Genomic DNA, 16,791 nt, shown 5'->3' with positions numbered 1-16,791 from the left:
CACAGCTACAATTTTAGCTTAGCAAACACTTGAGCCATTTGGCTGCTTAGAGTAAGGGACTGTATCTTCCTATTGTCAGTTCAGTCACTGCACAGTTAGGCTTTTTTACACTTCTGTGTACATACCATCTGGAGTGGTGACTTTCTGCTTTTGAAGTTGTTGGTTTACTCCAAAAATGCTGTGTCTGTCAAGTCAGTCTCTGAGGATTCTTCATGTGAAATATTAAACAAGCCAGGTCCAAACTGCTGCATTGTGATGTTAAGAAGCAATCAAGTTCTCAGCATTGTCTGCATTTTGTGTAGCTGGTTTTTTTAACCCTTTCATATCGCAAACCAGTCTTCCCCTTCTTAAAGAACAGGTTTTTTGCAAAGCAACAAGATTCCATTTTGGTATTTCTGATTTTAATCATAAATCACTAAACATTCCTCTTCTTATTCTCCAGTGAGCATATTTCTAGAGGAAATGTGATAGGGCACGTGTCATGAAAAAGACATGGCATGTGTGTGTACATTGGCAAGAGCAGAGCATTTTTCCTGGGGACTGGTGTATAACAATATTAGACCTTGTGTTTGTAACAGCTTTGTTTTGAAGTACCTCATAGGCATGAACATCAGACAAAGTACCTCCTTGATTTCAGAGACTTACAGTGACTACTGCTGAAAACTATTGTGGGGAGCAATACATCACCTAGTAGGTATCATAATCAGAGTTCTTTGAAAGACAAAAAGTACCTTTACCCCTCTTTCTATGAAAAAAGTCCAGCTGGTGATTTTACAAGAGGAATGTGTTTTGGGCATGTTTTTTTCAGAGTTTGGCAGGGGGGTGGAGGGGTGGGGAGTTTCTCCTTTAATTTCCTTTTTGTTTTTCTCTCTCCTATACACTTGTAGTTTCTCTCAGGAAATGGAGTCTGCTCAATCCAGATTATCAGAGTTTAAACTAAATTGCTACATAAATCTTCTAAAACACTCTTCTGCTTCTTTTCACATCACTATGATGACAGCTAGTCATCCTTCTAAGGAACTTACATATTCTTCATGCTCTAGATCTCCCTGTCTAAATATGTTAGGGATAGATGGATGATTTTCCCTAACTTTTCTTCCGTTTGAACCTGCTTGGTCCTCCCTTGTGGAATTGAAAAACTGGTATCATTTGTTAGATCCTCCATGCTTTCTTTAGTCTGGATGTTAGTAGAGAGTTAATTAAGTGCTCTACTGAATTCGTGAAACAGGTTTTACTTTTGATTCCAAGCAGGCAGAAAAACAATCCAAAGTCATTGCATTTCCTAGTAAATTGAAGAAAGAAGATAGGCAAATGGTATCTTCTAAGCAAAAAGACTTGGAAAAACTATACATTTCTAGATTTTATTAAAAAAAGAAAAAAAATTTAAAAATAGAGTTTAGTCTTATAAAGTATGCTGTTTACTACATAAATAAACCATCATAGAAACAACATTTCACTTGTTTGAAGTTCAGACAATTCAAAGACCCTTGCACAGTATTATTTCAGTAGTCTTTGGTAGATGCTTTGTAATGTGACCCTTAGCTACATGACTGCAGTCTTATTATAGCTTTAGCATCTTCAGATCAAATGTCTTAGTTGTTGCCTTCTCAGATTAAGTTTTTCAATCAGTTTAGTTTCCAAACTTGCCTCTCTCCTAGTTACTGCTGCATACTTGCCCATGCCCCATCATATAGGCTGACTCAATAAATCAGCCTCATTCTCCCTGCTGAGAATAGAAAACTCTCCTAAATTTCAGAAACTTATGTTCACATTCAAAATACTAATTTCTTCTCTTAATTTAGAGACATAGCAAAAGCGGGCTTCTCTTAAAAAAAAACCAAAACCCCAAAAACTTGACAAAGGAGGACAAATATTTCCATACACACCGTTGAAGCAAGAAGAGATACCACAACTGATAGATTACCTAGAAATTCTATATTAAATGCAAAAACCGATGTTAATTCTATATTAAGCATGCACCATTAAATCTCAAAGTCAGCCAGTTCAAAGGTTAAGAGTTTCACACATCAATAGCATTAACAGAATATATTTAATAGAAAATTGAATTAAAAAAATGAAGCACGCAGAATAGAATCTCCAACAGAGAATATATGGAACACGTGGCATAATAAGGTAGAGAAATCAAATAAAAAAGTAACTATATGAAAGAGCAATTATATTGCTTTTAAACAATAAAATAAATTTTTTAAAATGTACTAAACTGTTGAAGTTAAAGAAGAAACATCAACTAAAATAAAATTAGTATTATCAACAAATTCTGCAAGAAATTTCTTTTCATTCTCTAGCAATGGGAATATGTGACCACATACATCATTCTTATGGACTCCTCAGATTCTTCAGAAACATTTTACTTAAAAGAATGGCTTCAGGATACAAAGGTAATTATCCTAACAGCTGAAAACTTTAGTTTTCAGTGTTGATCATAAAGTTTGGAAAATGTAGCAAACTCAAAGCTGAAACCTTCTTTGTATTTTCTGCTTTATATTTAAAAAAATCCTACCATTTAAATGCACTTGTAGTTTGCATATAACTATGTTTATATATTAGTTTCAATATTGTGACACTGTGACTGCTTTTATAATAGAGAACATATGTCTGATATTTCTCCAGTAGGCAGTAGAATTGCAATATGTGATGCCCCAATTTGTTTAAGTCTCAAAGTATATTTAGATTAAGTAATTAAAGCTAACACTTGACTATTGATAAGGTTTTCATGAATTCAGGCCATTTTGGTAAGAAATGTTTGACGTATGCTGTATGTTAAAGTAGTAACATTAATGGGACTATAATGCAAACAGAAATCAAATAGCACTGAATAGATACAATAAAGATTTTGTGACCCCCAAATTTGTTTGTTGTATCACAGATGCCATAAATAGATTCTTAATCTATATGTAAATTAGTTTATTTCATACTAGGAAACTGCATTAAACAACTGCTGGAGTGTCTTTAAAACAGCATTTGGGTGCCTGTAAAAATAGATGGCTTTCGTACATGAGCTATGAACCACAAGACAAAACTTTCTCTTTAGTTTGATTTAAACTTTCTCATGGTATTCATATTGGGATATAACTATAGATTTTAGGTCCTCTGAATGTTCTTAATGAAATAATGCTTGCCTCTGTGTTTCAAGACTCACAGATCTGAAATATCTGCTGTCATGCCTAAGCATCTACCTTTAGAAACACATGAACGCTTTTGCATTATCAGTGAAACCACTACTGTACTTCACTGGTATTTCAGAAATTGTTTTTATAGTGATAAACAGACTTTTACAACTGTAGAAGCACACAACAAGCAACAAATTGTAATCCATTCTTTTTACTGTGAAGCAAACTGTCCCTCGCTACTGCCTGCATTTCCTTCAGCTTGCTTTTCAAGCTAGACTCATCAGTAATGACCAGGCCAATCTCTCTAACTTTCCTCATGTATAATAAAAATATCACCTTCTAGCCTCCTGCCACAAAGGTGCTAAAAGGAAGTAAAATCTTTAACTGCTCACCAGTCCTCCTGTGGTTTTCCACTGCATATCTGAATCTAGCCGTGGGGAGCTGCTGAAAAATATAGACTGCATTGCATTAGTTGTACTACAAAGTTCAACTCTTGATTCTTTGTTTTTCAGCACATAAAAGAGGATAAATTTTGTCAGTTACAACTGAGCAGATGTAATCTAACCCTCCCCTGTCCGAGTGGTGATTTCAGGGAACTTCTCCCCTAGACAGGCATTTCTGCTACTTACAGATATATCTGGTGCACTGAGCTTCTGAAAATTGAGTACTTTCCTCCTGCTATGGGAGCCCTTTGAGCCTGCTGAACACTTATGGGTCACATTCAAACGAATGTGTTTACTCTTAAACTATTTGAACCATGCCCCCATACAGGCCATCCTGTCAGTGTTAGGCTGGAGATTCAGGGTAATATTTTTAAAGGACAAAATATTTATATATCAGTTGCATTCAGTCATTCACGGAGCAACATTAACAGTAAAGAACTGTGTTAGAACTGTAAACCAAACAGGATAGATTGCAAAAAAAAAAAGGTACAGCAGTGTTTTTTCAAATTTCCGAAGGTAAACAGGGCTGAATTTTTTAAGCACAGTTGGTTAAACATTGTGCACGGACAGACAATCTACTTCTATTACAGAGTGTGTTAATGACTGAGTACTTAAAAACAGAGAGACAAACCACAAATGAATACCCCTGCAGCAAACTCTTCTATGTCTAAAAGAGGACTGAAAAAAAACCAAACAAAAAAAATCCAAAGAATCAACAGCCAAAAAATGACTCTTAAGATCTGGCATGACAGCAACATGAATTCTAATTTGAGATCTAATTTTGCTATTTGCATGTATGCATTTGCAAGAAAGCATCAGAGGAAACAGGCATAACTGTCTGAGTTATAGTTTAATTTGCCAGTTATTTCTAATCACATCTTTCTTGGTAGGTACAAATTGTCATTGAGAACCTGCACATGTACCAACCTTAACTGATTGTTAGTCAGCACTGACAGTTTGCCTGCACAAATTCAGCCTGAAGTTGACCTGTATTACTTCTGCAATACCATCAACATGCCACATACCAGAAACTCTTCTAGAGCTATATATTTTAGACAGTAATATTTCAAAAGACAATGAAACAGCAAAACAACAAAAGATGAAATTAGAACTGATTACTTAACTTCACATGTAAATATTTTAACAAGATTTCTATTCAAACAATATGAACTTTTCCATATATAGATTAAGGCTTTATTTTAACTTCTGACAGAGAAAGTAATCAAGGTATCATCATGCACCTATACAGAAAACCACTAGCCTTGGATTACACCTGTGGCCAAGGAAAGAAACAAAACTGATAGATGAGTCTGCCAAAGCTAGCCTAGCTTATTGAAAATAACCCATCTGAACATAAATTTAGAAATATACAGAAATAGGGTGATATAAAACTTTTACAATAGATGTTTTCAGTAAATGGTGCATTTTTGGAGCCATACATTTCCATTCTACAGTTAATTTTAGTTTTTTTCTCCAATACATCTAAGGGCTGTCTGCCTGGGTTGTATATTTTATTCTACTATTTCTTCCTCCAATCACAAAGATATGTAGAATATAAAGTATATTGAATATTAGGGATATAAAGCTTTCAAGATTTCAGCTTCCGTTATAAATTACAAAGGTAAAAAAACATAAATGTAAGTTTAAGTCCTATAGAGTTGAGAGAAATATATTCTCTTTTGAATAATCCTTGCCCTATGAGGGCATAGACTACCTAGATATTATTTTAGTTTTATGGTATAGATAAAAGAAATAAACAAACTTCCTTATATACATGTTCAATTACAAATTACATGATCTCATTTAAAATATTATATGCAATTATTTAAATTACTTTTATTGTAAATGGAAATAATCCTACGTGTCTTGAATGTATCTTTTATACACATGTATTGAATAGAATATATAAAGAAATAAGTAGCTACACATACCTAGTGGTATACCAGAAGAGCAGGGCAGTAGAAAAGATGCAAAATGTTGTTACCCTTACATCAACAGTAGCATGGTATGTGTGAATTTTGAATCAAGAGTAACCAGAGAGAGTTAATTGGTTAATTCACCAATCAATTGGTGAATTTATGAATCAAGAGTATCCAGAGAGCTGCATTATAAAACCTCAAATCTAACAATGGTCTTGGAATGATCACTGTTTTTTTTAATAGTAATTTTGTGAAGCATAAATAACTAGAAGGCTTCAAAGAGCCCAGATGAACTCTCTCTACCTTTTCCAACCCTTTCCTATCATATCTTAGTCTAAAAATCATTCCAGTCTACGCTGTTATGTTGACAACTCTTTCTAGTCACTGCAAAAACTAGATAACCATGCAGCTTAATAATATATTCCATATTTGGGGACCAGCAATGTAAACAACATATATCCACATTTATGATCTAAAGTCCTTCCACTGCATTGTTCTTCTCTCCATAGTATTTTCTTCAATTAATATAAAATACCACAATTAAATTTATTGAATTTTTCTACCAATACACATTTGTGAAAATGGATACAAGGAGCAAAAGATGGTCTTACACCTGAATGACAGCTTCAAGTACTATTAGATCTATTAGATTTTTGAGTAAAAATCGTTGGTAGACATTGTAGGCATATTCCAGGTAAAATTTGCTTTCATTATATAGAAGTACCAGAAAAGTGGTCAAACAGGATAAAAGGCAGGACTTCAATTACATTTCAAGGCAAACTATGTTCATGAATATCAGTATCTGCCTTTCATGAAAATATTATGTCATTAAAAATTGCTGGAGAAGAAACCCCCAACAGAAAAAAACAGATGAGAGATGTCCAGCACTCTGACAACTCCCTCAAGGGAACAGATATTAAAATGAAGCCTAAGTCATATTATTAATTACTTTGTAATTTCAGTAAGTGATTCATGGTATGATTTGATCTTCACAAATTCCTTGGAGCAAAAATTATGACTTTGTTCAGTTCCAGGAAGTAAATGATTTTGCTATTGAAAAGGAAATTGTTTCAATTAAGAACAATTTCCCAGGCTGAGCTACTCAGCACAGACTTTCAATTGTTCTTATTTAGCTCCTTTTTCTTTTATACCTGATTTAATAGAATGACCTAAAAATTCAGATTTATTTTTTCATTTGAATGCAATTTCTTCTGCTTTTTAATGACAGAAGATTGTCTCCTGTTCTGTACAACAACTTTTTAAGTAACTTTACTAAACTACTTAGTTTAGTAAAATGTCAGGAATGTAAAAAAAATATTTATAAATACACATGTAATAGAATAGAATTAAAATAGAATTCAGATTAAGATTGATTCCACAGCATTAATCCTCCATTTATGATCAATCATAAAGGTCATTTATAAAAAATATTTCATTCTTTAATGCTTTGATTTTGTGAACATTACTGGGAATATTTTCATTTTAATATCCAAACACCCTGAAAATATTAAATATGGTTTCCATTACCAGCATGTGTGTAAAACCCTCTTGTATTTATAATGCTATTGGAGATATTTGTAGATATCTTGCCTTTAAAGGTAGCTACTTTGTAATGTAGTTATTGATAAACACAGAAATTTCTCAGAGCTTGTTTGTCATAGGTAAAATGAAGAATATCTTGTAGGATGGAAATACTTATATATACTTACACCCTTTTCTCTTTGGCTTTCATTTGTTAAAAAAGTGATATTTTGTTGGATTTTTTTCTTCTTCTGTTATGCACAATTATTTATACAATTAGTAAGCAAAACCAAAGATGTATATGTCATGCAACATAGAAACATGGTCATATTCACAAATATATTTTCATCTTCCTTAAATGTTTTGGGTTTTTTTCACAAATATCTGATTTCCATTGTTTGCAGCACTTATTCCTAAGAGCAAAAATCAAAACATTTTGTGTTTATAGTACCACCCATTATTCACAATTTGTATGCAATGGAATAATTAGCTGCAAATTCAGAAATTGACACCAGCTACAGGAGAACTCAACAAAACATGTCATGTGTAGAAGACAGCTGCTTTAGAGTATGTGAGTCAGAAATGTGTCACTGGATCCTTAGTTCTGCACCTTTCCCTCTGACTTGTTTCTTTACTTATGCATTTAAGATGCTCAATGTTTTTGAAACAATTTTATACAATGAAGCATTTATTTTTGTTTCATCAGCTTCCTTGCTAAAAATAAATAAACATTGCCTCTTCATATTCTCCAAATAAATTTGGCTTTTTAATGAAACCAAAACATTGTGAGCGTCAAGAGGTGATTTCATGATAAGGAGCGTTTGGTGGAAATACCAACTGAAACTATTCCATGTCCTTTTTGTAATGAGGACAGAAGGTGGGATTACTCATTTTAAAACCTGAATCAGTTTGCTGTTCCCACTCACCAAATGACTCCACCAGTAGCTGCTGCCAACAAATTGTGGCTGGTTAAGGAGCCACAAGCAGTATGGATGGAACAGCAAACAGTGGTGTGGAATGGAAAGAAAAAGTGAGAGCATCTTAAACCAGGATTACTGGATACTTCGTAATTACAAGCAGACAACATTTGATATTGTGAACAGTACAACAAATACTTGGGGTGCAAGAGAGGAAAAAAAGCTACTAAGGTTTTCCATGAGTACTTTGATATAAACACAGAGTTTGGAAATGTCTGACTCAGCCTTGTTTTCTGTGTATGATGAAGCCAGATAAGTAACTGCGCTTTTCCACTGGAGTTCATGGTTTGTAAAGCTGTCACCGCTGACACTTGCCTGATAGCACTGGGGAAATGACCGCTCACAGCACAACAAGAATGCAGATTGAATTGCTTTGACTATGGGTGTCTTGGGACTTTGCTAAACATTTTATCCAGGAACCAAGTCCTGTCAGTTCTTAAAACAACAGGAAAAACTGCCCCATGATACAGATCCTGCTCTCCACATCTTTTAGACTACTAATCTCAATTCCATTTAACAAAAACAATGGCATCCAAACTGACAGCTCTACTTGCTGAAAGTATTCTTAAATTAATTTGCGTTATGCATAATTCAGTGTTGGAAAAGACAAAACTAGATTCTAGAATTAGTTGAATTAATGTGTAGAAAATAATTAAGAAATAATGAACTTCATATCTAATTTTAGCTTTAGTTTGAATGACCTTTTGCACATAAAGACTTCTTTGGAAATTTTAGAACAAGTTAAACCAAGTTAGAAAAACTCACACTGTTCCCTAAAATATAAGTATTTAGTGTTTGCATGTTGTTAGCCCAAAATTGGAGGAAGGTTTCTGAAAATTTAAGTATGCACTGGAAATTAAATCTTCTGGTTCTCCATAATGTTAAAAATTCACAGTCAGAATATTTTTATAGTGATTGCCTTTAGAGAATATCCACAGAGTAGATGTCTGAGAGACTGAAATGTTATGGTTCATGGCTTAAACATTGGTGTGAAGAACTTTTGAAATCTTTATAAAGAAGCTGTGACCACTGAAGCCCACCCGCACCTAAAGATGCCTCCTGAGTGAAACTTTGGACTGTGAGTTAAGACATCTAAGGGAACTTAAGGTAAAGGTGACACTATTCAATCATTTCAGGTCCAAGAAAAAGCAAACAAGGCTGAGGGAGAAAAATGTATCCACAAGAAAGCCAAACCTGCAGCTGCTCTGAAAATCAGGTCTAGCAGAGTTCAGAGTGGGGGAGGCCATAGCCTACAGACTCATCTGCTGAGGCCAGGTTTGCACACACTCCCACCAACCAAGGCGGGGAGAGGAGAAATTTGGATGTGTGTCGTAACCACTGATCAGAGTCAGTGAACACTCATGGTCCCTCACACAAACTGTCTGAGCTGTATACCTCACTCCACCCCAGGAAGGCCACATCCATGGGACATTCACATGAGAGGCAGCATAGGAGGTGTCATAACCCATCAGAGACCCCCCAAAGTGCTTCCAGATTCCAGAGACCTTGCAGCACAGGACTGTGCATGATACAAAGTGAAAAAACAGATCTGCTTCAGAAGTCTGCTGCAGGAGACTGTGTCAAAATTACTCCCCCTCAGGAAAGGTATCTGGGCATTCCCACCTGGCTTATTAATATGTATATTAATCCATTGGCCTCTGTGGGGTTTTTTTTTTGGGGTACCCTCACTGCCAAGAAGACCAGATGGAGAGGATCAACAGGACATCACTGGGATGCACAGAATGGTGATATTTTCCTTAGTCTGTCCTGTCACTATTTTTCTTTCCCCTCATCTCTTTTCTATTTCTTTCTCTTCCTCGACCCCCCCCCCCCCCCGCCCCCCCCAAGCCCATCTCTCATTTATTAAAGTTTTAGTTTTCTTTTTTAACTTTCAAAGAAATGCATGGGAAAATCGTCACTTCTAAATCTCACTGCAAATGACTATACTATATAGTTGAAGCTGCAAATAATAATTTTAAAATATTCTTTTTGGATAGAGGATCAAAGCAAAATATCTACCAGAATTAGAACTAAAATGGGTTTGAATTCTGTAGTCCCTCCACAAAACTACTTATTTGACTTTGATTATATTAAAATAAAAAGTATGCAACTCACTTTTATATGATCTAATTGAATAAATTATAAATAAAGGAAAGAAAAAAGGAAAAAAACTAACAGTATCTCAGGTATATATGCACGTCTGTGGTGATGGTGTATTCCTTTGATCCATCCCCCGGTTTGGATTTATAATGGCAGTTGCCCTGACCCAGGTGTAGCTCATTGCACTTGGTCTTATTAAATCTCAAAAGATTCCCATGGACATATTTTTCAAGCATGTCCAGGTCTTTGAATGGTATCCAGTCCTTCAGGTGTGTCAACATCACTCAGCTTGGTGTCATCTACAAACTTGCTGACAATGCACTCAGTCCCTCCATCTATGTAATCAATAAACATATTAAATAATACTGGTGTGTAGGTATATATATACACACACACAAAATAAAAGAAGAAAACAAAACCAAAACCAAACCCTCAATAAAATAATTATACAGTTCATTGAGAAGACACTGACATATAGGTATCACTAGTGCTTTCCAAAAGGGAGAAATTGCTCAATATTATGCTCAAAAAGTTAGATGTCATTTCAATGAGCGGCTTAGAAAAACAATTCTTACAATTTTTCTCGAACAATCCACTACCCAGTCAAACGTAGCAATGTGCAGAATGGTGTAATACACAAAACTAAATGTCATATTTTTTTTAGATTTTCATATACCAGCTTTATTCTGATTAAATAATACAACTTCTTAAAGTAGAAGCTTCCATTTTTATTATTTTTAATGAGTTCATGCAGAAAGATGAAAAAAAATAGATTTTACTCCTTGGTGATTATACTCACAGAATGTTATTTATATCATAACAATTTTTTTCTAATGTAGAAAAATGAAAGGGGGAATAATTGGTCATCTAATCGGACTTTGCATTTATATTTCACATAATATAATGTGTGCAATATTACCAGAGTACCTGAAAGGTAGATAAGCAGACAAGTGCAGAAAAGTGCAAATTCAGGTCTATAGTTGAAAGATTTTTTGATATCTCAATGGTATAAAATGCAGTAAAAATGTGAAAAAGAAATCAAGCATTTTTAGTGTTACAGATTATGAATAGATATATTTGACTGTGGGAACCTGAATGAAAGTTATGGGCCATTTGAAACCCACTTGATTTTGAATCAAAGTCAGATCAGTGGTGCCGTGATATGCTATTTAAGAATGGGGTAAATAACGTGAAGAGTAAAAGTTTTAAAGTGTTTTCATGTAGCTTTGAAGAAAGATGAATGTTTGCTTCAGGTTTGGATCAATTACTAAAAATAAGATACTTCTAGCACCTGCTGTTATGATAGAGCTAGGATTGTCATACCTGCCATACTCTGCCATTTATCAAACACTACATTATGTATGAGAACAGCTGATTGCTTCGGGGTTACAGAGAATACATGGAAACATGGAAAAATGCATGGAGAAGCCTTTGAATAGTGATCTAATTCAATGTTTTACTATGGGTAGTATAAACAGAGTTAAAATACAAACAACATAAAAGCACATGATTTTTCATGTTTTTAATTCAGTACTACATAAACCTGTATATCTATAATATGTAAAAGAAGTTGGAAAACAGGATCTGGTTCCTTGCATATGAAGAGTTTATTCTGAGTATAAGAGTAGAGTTTGAGAATTTAGGGAGATAAAAGATTAATCATTTTGATTCTGTATATACAAAATGGGAACACAAAATCCGGGCAAGACAAAGCTATAATGACACAAAAGAAAGAAAAAAAACCTTCAGCTTTTCCTCACAGATGATGTTATATGACCAAATATGTAAAGTAGGAGGTTCTCATAGAATAAAAATCATTGTGAGTGAGAAAAAAAAAATATTGTGAAAGTTAGGGTTTCTGATAAAGAATTTCAACAAATTCTTCCAGGACTGGGGCAGTAGCATCACAGGGAGAGCTGGTAATGAGACCTGAAAGGACATGGGAACTTGGGCCTTCAGTCATATCTGTAAGGAATTATGAATGTCTTTTCAGAATGTGGTATCAGAATGCCAAACTGACTGTCCAGGGCTACTTAACATTTTGGAAAGGAATAAGTAATCTAAAAGAACATATGGATTATCTGGCACAGTATAATGTACTCAGGTGGTTGTGTCATGGAGGTCAAGCACAGGCACTGATAGTGAGATTTTTAAATAACATTAAGAGAAGCCTCCTTTATTACTTGCTAATATATTGTTAAATGTTAATTTCATATTTGAAACTACATTATATACAGTATAGCCACAGAATTTAAGTGTATTATTTTGATAAAGTATGGCTAAAATAAAGATTATTCTATTCTATTAAGTCAAGTTGGTAAGAACTTTTATATGGTATCTATGATTATATCTAGCAACTCACTTAAAAGTTACAGTTGCCAAAAAGAAAAGTTATTAATTTCTTGTGAGCTAGGTCTAAAGAACATTAATCCTACTTGGAAGTTATCACCAGGGAAAATTTAAGACATTTATGTTCAGGTCATGATCAATATCCTTGATTTAACTAACAGAGACAAACTCTGGCTCCCCAGGGTTGTCTTCTTTGCCAAGGAACTTAACCTAGAGAAAAAGACAAACCTTACTCTCTCAGTTTTTACAATTATAACATGGTTAAAAAAAACTTTCAAATGAGAGGCTAATAACCAAGGGAAAAAGTAATTTTACCTAATGATTTATAAATCCCAAGGTAAAGGTAATAAGAGTCACAGCTCTTAATTGTCGACTGAATATACATGTAAATGTTGACATGCATAAAGAAATGATTTGGAAGACGTGAGAAGTAACTGAGAAATTATCATAAAAGTCAGGTTCAGTAGCTCTTCCTCTCTGAGGATTTGTTTATTGAGACAGTTTTCTTTAATGAAATTAGGGTTGATTTGCCCTGAATTTTTGTTACAGTTAAATTTAATCATCAGCTGAGGAGGAACTTTTAATGTTTAGCAGTCCATTTTCATTTGTGCTTCCTAATGCCCATCTATAAAATATTTCTTCACCTTTTTTTTTCCTGTACTATATTATTCTCTTGCTGTATATTTTTGTAAAGAGGATAGGAGGTGAAGGCTACTTTTAATAAGTAGAGAGAGGCATGATCAGACTTAGAATACTACAAAAATATACTCCTTTATGCAAAGCTAAAATACTGTGGACTTAAGTGAGGTTAGAATTATCCCTGTTTGAAAAAATTCACGTGTCATGAGAAAATAAATACTAAGAGGGGTGGCACAAATTGCATTGCTAAATGTAACTTCAGACATGAACACATCTCAATAATGAATAATAGATGCACATAGAATCCCATTTATTTCTACAACTTCAAAACAACTATGGAATAGTATGAATTCATACAAAAGAGGTTGGAAAAAATCAAAAACACACATGCACACATCCTCTTTAATTCATGTTCCTTCCAACGATGTCACATTTGCCACATATTATATAGCTATAATAAACAGGTAATTTTCCTTCACTCCATTGGACAACATGTGCAACATACCCTTACCCTCCTGTCAGGATGTATAAACTTAAATATCTCCATTAATCAAAATTATTGTCAAATTTAATAGTGTTGATCAGGTTCACTCTGCAGTACTGTCAGCTGTAAGTTACATGCACACTGTAAGTTTCAGTGCAAGAGATTTCACAGCAAATAATGAGACAATTTTTTGTTTCTCACGCGTAAATTAGACCTTGAGTCTTCTAGTATTTATGATCATCTTGTTTATGATAATTCAAAAACTTCAGTACTTCAAGAGCAAAAGCATTTTACAGAAGTGGATAGTATTTGTACAAAGTCTTTGTGATAGTACTAATGTCCATCAGGTCATTTCTGTTCACCTTTTTCATGAACAGGTATCCAAAAAATTGTGAAGAATCTTTTAGGTATGCTAAATGTTACATCAGATGTTTTAAGTAGACACTGTTAAGGAAGAAGCTAAAAGTACTCACAACAGCATCTTGTCTTCTACTCACTGAATGTCAGCTATGATCTCTGAGTTGAACCAAAATCTATCAAGTGCCATTAAAATATAGTACACGTGGCTCTATACTGAAACATACTGCACTCTAGTAAAGCATAGCTCCTGCCAAGCAAATAGCAACTGGGAATTTCTTCAAGACACTATCATTATCATTACTTGTCTTACCAACCTTCTTCATTGTCTTAAGAAAATTGGAATGTAACTGATGGGAATACCAGTGAGTCCAAACATTTTTGTTCAATCCCTTTCAGCTGATGACCAGTCTACTTATGGAACTTAGAGCAATAGCCCTGTCACAGACATCTTTTCACTGAAAATCCTTTCTTTAGCATTTTTCCTTCTGAGAAGCTAAGAGGCCTCAGAGACAGAATGTAAACAATGGTTATCTGCTGCTGTGGAATGCAACAGGTCCACCTGTGATTGGCCCATCTTGGATGTTTATAATTAATGGCCAATCAAGGACCGAGCTATCTCGGACAGAGTCCGAGAGAGCTGCCTTTGTTATCATTCTCTGCTTTTCTATTCTTAGCTTCTGAGAAAACCTGTCCTTCTTTTTCTTTTTAGTATAGTTGTAATGTAATATATCTATATCATAAAATAATAAATCAAGCCTTCTGAACATGGAGTCAACATTCTCGTCTCTTCCCTCATCCAAGAACCCCTGTGAACACGGTCACATAGCACTGATTGTAGGGCTACATAAACAGACTGCTTTGGGTCTCCTTCTCACTAAACTGCCTATGGGTTGGGTAGCAATGCTTGGCTCTTAAATTGTTCCATGTTCCTGTTTCCAATAGATTAGAGTGTAGATTCAGGCAATTGCTTATCTACCACCAGACACCTTTGCTCTGTGATTCTCCTTTGAATTCGTCTTCAATATGTATGTGGTGCAACAAGAAGAGAGAGAGGAAAAATAAATGGAAAGTTGTGTCAGCAGAGATGTGAACTAGGCTGAGTTATGCCATTTTTTAGACTAAAGTGTCTTGATTTATGGATGCATTGCTGAGAGTGAGGGTTTGGCTGAGGGCAATGGTTTCTATAACTATAATAGAAAAGAGAATTTTATTATAAGAACATTGAATTAAACCTTTGGATGGATAGAAAGGATTGAGAGGGTCTTTATTATTTTCTTATACCCTCTTACATATCCATTACTTTTACTGGCTTCAGCTAAAAATTTTCCTTTTCTATCTCATGTTAGCCTTGTAAAATTTCTGCAAGTCTCATGATAAGCAAAAGATCTAGAAAATAAATTTCTTGAATGGGCATTAATCACATACATTTATATTTTTTCTAAATTCTTTAGCAGTTTGACATATAACTTAACTAGATGAGGCCATGCAACTCAAAAATTGTTGTGTCACCTAGTCATTTCAAAAAGGAATAAACTCTTAATATGACATCAATGCTGTGTGAGTAGTTCTCTGAATTATTTTAGGCAGAAGAAACAGACACTTTCATTGCAATCTAGGACTTCTTCAAGTCCTGCCAGCATTACCGTAATTTGTTTTATAGTAAGAAGCCAACCTCTTGAAAAAAATTTCCAGGAATGCATTAATTTAAAGAATTATAGCCAGTAGTACTGTGTGTTAGAGGCATATCTAATAGCCTAGAGATGGATGAGAATTTGATTGGCATCAGTAATGAAAATTAGGAAATTGGGAAGTATACAATAGATGATAAGTGGGGAGAAACAACTACTTAGGGAATCTACCTATTAGCTTAGAAGAGCTTTGACACAAAATCAAAACAATCACAGCAAACTTGCATGTTTCCTGTTATAATGTTCATGTAGTCACTCAGTCCACAGCCAGTGAGACTTCAGGCACACTGGGCTCAGTGCTGAAGTGTGAGTGCTTTGCTCACACATAGTGGCCAAACACAGTGACTTCTGGAAGATGCCTGCAGCAGCCTGGGAAGAAGTTGCACAGAAATCTCTGTCTGCATCCATAATCATACCAGCACGACAATGGATTATTGGCTTTTACTGACCAGAAATATGGAGTTAAGCACATCAGTTAAGTTATTCTATATAGCAGAATGATACAGAACTCTACCAAGTGTTATCCAAATCACTAGAAATTCTCCAAATCACTTTCTTCAGTATATTTGCTTATTAACCTATATTAACAGGCAGCTGTTATACAGGATGGATTGGCAAAATAACGCAGAATTAGCACTTTATAAAAAATGTTCATCACAAAGAGAATTAATACTCACATTAAAATGTATTAGTAGTTCACATCTTTGCACATTAATGTAATGCTTCCTCCCTGTATTATTTGGACTATTCCTTCTGGCATTTTGCATTGTCAAGCAGTATGTTCTATGCCCAAAACACTGTTGTTAATTTTAGTAATCTACATGGATATCTGAAGAGCCTGTATTGAAAATTACTCCCTGGAGAAGATAGTGTTTATCAGTGATGATGAAAGATGTGACAACACTATATATTTCAATAGTTTGGCAATAAGCATAGTATAGAATTTGCATATCAATGATTTTCAATATTTGCTTATCATTCATGCAGGGCTTGTGTTATCAAATTAATACATGCATTGGAATTGGTTTTTTCCCTAAGTTTTCTTCTATGGTTTCAACAATTTTAAATGAATGTTTTTATATATCATCCTTGTTATTACCTCTCTGAACTGTACATATTTATATATATGCAACTTAGTGACCTGTAAGTATGAGTCACTAAGCCAATGCATCCACATGAT

General features: G+C 34.4%; 1 protein-coding gene across 1 annotated transcript in view; it reads right to left on the bottom strand.

Moving 5' to 3' along the window:
* The window catches only part of MGAT4C (MGAT4 family member C), a 202,971-nt gene that overhangs the window by 145,815 nt on the left and 40,365 nt on the right, over positions 1-16,791 (bottom strand). The window contains 1 exon segment of the mRNA XM_071423321.1: positions 3,524-3,575. The gene's annotated coding sequence lies outside the window, so the exon portion shown is untranslated.

This window comes from Agelaius tricolor, unplaced genomic scaffold (genome assembly GCF_023055355.1).
Source record: "Agelaius tricolor isolate 1412-34295 unplaced genomic scaffold, bAgeTri1.0.p SCAF_3, whole genome shotgun sequence".
NCBI classification, from domain to species: domain Eukaryota; kingdom Metazoa; phylum Chordata; class Aves; order Passeriformes; family Icteridae; genus Agelaius; species Agelaius tricolor.
This window is presented reverse-complemented; position numbering and strand designations above follow the sequence as displayed.